We start from the raw sequence: 5,108 nt of genomic DNA on the forward strand, positions 1-5,108 counted from the left end.
ACACCAAAATGTTGTAAAGATAACCCCCTCAAAGTGAAGGGACGGATTCTTTTGAGGTTTGCAGACAGTGTGTAAATACTCACAGCCTATCAGGAGGTAAACGTAAATGAACCACCTCATCTTGGATAATCTCCACATTTGATGCATTAAACTTTCACAGTCCTGGAAATGGACCTCACTCTGATTTTCTCATTTCTGATCTTGTACGTGACCAGTACCTGGCTCTGAGCTGCACCTACATTTTGTGATAGTTTGTTTAACCCACACAATGAGAAACGTGCACCACCCTTCGGTGCACTGTACTTCCTGGAACCCCGATTCGTGTGTAAACAAGAGGGACTGGAGGAGGTTACAGAGATAGGGAGGGTTGTAGGGGCTGGAGGAGGTTACAGAGATAGGGAGGGTTGTATGGGCTGGAGGAGGTTACAGAGATAGGAAGGGTTGTAGGGGCTGGAGGAGGTTACAGAGATAGGGAGGGTTGTAGGGGCTGGAAGAGGTTACAGAGATAGGGAGGGTTGTAGGGGGCTGGAGGAGGTTACAGAGTTAGGGAGGGTTGTAGGGGCTGGAGGAGGTTACAGAGATAGGGAGGGTTGTAGGGGCTGGAGAAGGTTACAGAGACAGGGAGGGTTTGTAGGGGCTGGAGGAGGTTTACAGAGACAGGGAGGGTTTGTAGGGGCTGGAGGAGGTTTCCGAGATAGGGAGGGTTGTAGGGGCTGGAGGAGGTTACAGAGACAGGGATGGTTGTTGGGGTTGGAGAATGTTACAGAGACAGGGGGGGTTTATAGGGGCTGGAGGAGGGTTACTGAGACAGAGAGACTTTGTAGGGGCTGGAGGAGGTTACTGAGATAGGGAGGGTTGTAGGGGCTGGAGGAGGTTACAGAGATAGGGAGGGTTGTAGGGGTTGGAGGAGGTTACAGAGATAGGGAGGGTTGTAGGATCTGGAGGAGGTTACAGAGATAGGGAGGGTTGTAGGATCTGGAGGAGGTTGCTGAGATAGGGAGGGTTGTAGGATCTGGAGGAGGTTATAGAGATAGGGAGAGTTGTAGGGACAGGAGGAGGCTTCAGAGAAAGGGGGTGTTGTAGGGGCTGGAGGAGACTTCAGAGATTGCGGGGGTTGTAGCGGCTGGAAGAGGTTGTAGAGATAGTGGGTGTTGTAGGGGCTGGAGTTAGTTGTAGAGATAGGGAGGGTTGTAGGTCCTGGATGTGACAGAGAGACTGCCCGGTTGATCGATTGGGATGGCTGGTGGTGGGGGGAATGAGAGAGCGAGATATAAACAGAGAATCAGTTTCATGGAGCAGATGAGATAGGGGAGAGACACAGGTGAAGTGGAGTCCTGGTCATGGCCCAGCACTTGTGGTTTCAGCACAGTTTGTGGAGACAGGAACTGAGCACGTCTCTCACTGAGTGGTTTAAACAGGAGGTCAGACGAGGAGAAAGGTCAAAGTTGAACGAAGCACAGCTCACAGACATGGCAGGAATTGATCCGAGCGGGGATTGTATCCTGGACTCTATATGGTCCAGGAGGGGTCAGTTAGCTGAAGGTGTTAGGATCTAGAGATAGTTTAATGTATATTTTTCTCTATTTGTGGGTTAAAAGATGAAACCTGTGGCCCAGTTTCATTTTTCAGTGGAGATTGCATCTCTAAGCTCTGTTTGTATACCTGCATTACTAATGAGGTTTTACGACACTTGAAGGGAAGGTCTCACAAGCACAAGGTAGAAAAAAAAACTGTGCTGTTACCTAGCAACAGGAGTCCAGTTAGAAACATAGAAAAGTCAGAAAAAAACCCGCCCGCCATCAATTAAAAGGTCACTTAAGCCGTTAAAATCCGATTCCGCGTTGCCTGAGTGCGAATTTGCCCTTGTCGCATGGGCAAAACGGGCAGGTGGGCAGCCGACAATTTCAATACCCTCCTCCACGGGTGGGATAAAAAGGGTCAGCAGCATTGCCAGCGCGAGTCGTGAGGAGTTCAGGAGATCGTTTGCTGTTGGTGTGTTTTTGGTACTTGGTAGCTTCATCTCCATTCGGGGTTTCATTCTGAGCATTTCCAGGCTTCATTTCAGGCCTCATTGGTGTCTCCAAGGACCCCGGAGGTTTCAGACCGTGTGGGACCCTTCCAGTTACCAGACAGCCTTCCATCACCCTGGGAATGGGGATTGTGGTCTCCGCTTGGCGCACACCCCCTGAGGAGGGAGAGAGGGGCAGAAGGGAGAGGAGGCCGGGTATCCCAATGCAGCTTCCAGGGGAGGGTACCTGTGGGGAGGAGAGGCGCTGGCACAAGGGGAGCAGGGCCAGCTGGCAGTCTAAGGCGGAAGGGTCCGCAGAGAGCACTGCTATCCTGCTGCCAGAGTTTCCAGGCGGCGATGCAGCTACCTCAATATGTCCGAGGTGCAGTGCCGAAGGAGGCTTCGTCTCTCCAGGGAGACAGTGACCTCCATTTGGACAGATGAGTGGGACTGGGATCAGCTCTGACTGTGTGGGTGGACACCCAATGCCAGTGGCTCTGAAGGTCACAGAGGAGCCCGCAGAGATGTCAGACAGCTTGTGCGCCAACGCGAGGTCGTTCTGGACCTCCCGGCTCACCATTGATGGACGGGCACCTCACTGGGATGCTGGGTGCCTCATCCATCTCCCACACGGGCACTGACCACCTGAGGTCAGTGACTGTGTTGAGGGCTTGCAGGTCCGAGCGCATCCCCAGGAACCCCTGATTCTGTCGCTGGTGCTGCCTCTCCATGTGAGTGGCCGCTCTCTCAATGGAGGAGTCAGGACGCTCGGCCGTGAGGGTCAACGCAGTGATCATGCTCCACATGGACTCCTCCACAGCAGAGAGCCTGGCACTCAGACCCACACGGATCTCCACCAGATCCTCCCGGACATCCCACTGGACATCCAGCATCTGACGCCTAACGGACAACTCCAGAGGCTCATCATCCGGTTTCGACCCAGCATGGCCCTGGTCTCCAGCAGCCCTCCGACTGCCGGCGCCCTGCGCACACTCTCTGCCTCCGCCTGCACACTCAAGCGAGGTCCCTCATGACGAGGTCTTGGAGAGTGGAGGTAGTGAAACCCTTGGATGCTGGGTTGGTGGAGGGAGTGAATGTTTGTGGATGTGGTGCCAATCGAGCGGGGCTGCTTTGTCCTGGACGGTGTCGAGCTTCTTGAGTGTTGTGGGAGCTGCACTCATCCAGGCAAGTGGGGAGTATCCCATCACAATCCTGACTTGTGCCTTGTAGATGGTGGACAGGCTTTGGGGAGACAGGAGGTGAGTTACTGACCACAGGATTCCCAACCCCTGAACTGCGTTTGTAGCCCCAGTATTTACATGGCTAGTCCAGTTCAGTGAGGAGGAGTTGAGGAGGTGAGGAGGAGTTGAGGAGGTGAGGAGGAGTTGAGGGGCTGATGAGGAGTTGAGGAGGTGAGGAGGAGTTGAGGAGGTGAGGAGGAGTTGAGGAGGTGAGGAGGAGTTGAGGAGGTGAGGAGGATTTGAGTGCATTTCAAGCAATGACCTGTTTATAGAGCGAGTGGTTAGCACGATCACCCCTTAACACATGAGCATAGGCTACCCATAGGCTGTATCCATTCGACTGTGGTTATCCTGTAGGAAGGTGATGATATTCCACGTCTTTGGGAGCATGCTGTCTGTGACCACCTCGATGCAATGGTGTACATCAGGCTGTGTTATCTCAGGTGAGCTCTCCACAAACTGCCTGGAATGAGCCAGAGTCTTCCTCTGCACTGAGTCTCACTCAGTGAGGTCGGTAAATGCCTGACCTGTCTCTCGGGGCAGGAGAAGATCATCGGACCCTCTGCTGGAAATCTTGGGGTTAAGAGCCGTGGCCGAATGGAAGAGACATCTGGCTGGAGGGGCTGAATGGCCTCCTCCTGTTCCTCTCTCCACATGATCTGAAGTTACCCCAATGCATCGATCTCTCCCTTGGTCTCTGTCGCGGACGTGCGGAGGGTTGCTAACAGAACTGTACCTGTGAGATACTCATAGACATGGGGCACTCGATAACAGTCCAAATGACATTCTCTGTACAGGGCGGAGTGCTGAGAGATCCTTCATATCGGAAAAATGGAGCCAGTTTCCAGGGAATAACCTTATCCAGTTTCAAAGACAGAATCTGTGCTTCACCTGGAGGTGAACAGAAATGGAAGCAAAAAATGATAGTGTCCAAAACACACGTAATGGTGAGAAGGTGGGATTGAGGGATATGGAGAGAAGGAGGGATTGAGGGGCGTGGGTGGGAAGTTGGGATTGAGGGATATGCGGAGAAGGTGGGATTGAGGGATACGGGGAGATGCTGGGATTGAGGGATATGGAGAGAAGGTGGGATTGAGAGATTTGGAGAGAAGGTGGGATTGAGGGATATGGAGAGAAGGTGGGATTGAGGGATATGGAGAGATGGTGGGATTGAGGGATACGGGGAGAAGGTGGTATGGAGGGATATGGGGAGAAGGTGGGATTGAGGGATATGGGGAGAAGGTGGGATTGAGGGGCGTTGGGAGAAGGTGGGATTGAGGGGCGTGGGGAGAAGGTGGGAATAAGGGGCGTGGGGCGAAGGTGGGATTGAGGGATATGGGGAGAAGGTGGGATTGAGGGATAGGAGGAGAAGGTGAGATTGAGGGGCGTGGGGAGAAGGTGGGATTGAAGGATATGGCGAGAAGGTGGGATTGAGGGATATGGAGAGAAGGTGGGATTGAGGGATATGGAGAGAAGGTGGGATTGTGGGATATGGGGAGAAGGTGGGATTGAGGGATATGGAGAGAAGGTGGGATTGAGAGATATGGGGAGAAGGTGGGATTGAGGGATATGGGGAGAAGGTGGGATTGAGGGATACGGGGAGAAGGTGGGATTGAGGGATACTGGGAGATGCTGGGATTGAGGGATGTGTCGTAAGGTGGGAATGAAGGATATGAGGAGCAGGTGGGATTGAGGATCATGGGGAGAAAGTGGGAGTTGGGGAAATCATAGGAAGGTGGGTTTGATGCGTTGGATGTGCTGAGTGCTGATGGAGCTTTACTCCTTATCAATGTCCTGTACCTGCCCTGGCAATGATCGGACACTAGAGGGAGATCAAAACTACTCCTGATCACTGTCCA

The sequence above is a fragment of the Cetorhinus maximus genome, unplaced genomic scaffold (assembly GCF_964194155.1).
Source record: "Cetorhinus maximus unplaced genomic scaffold, sCetMax3.hap1.1 HAP1_SCAFFOLD_603, whole genome shotgun sequence".
Classification (NCBI taxonomy): domain Eukaryota; kingdom Metazoa; phylum Chordata; class Chondrichthyes; order Lamniformes; family Cetorhinidae; genus Cetorhinus; species Cetorhinus maximus.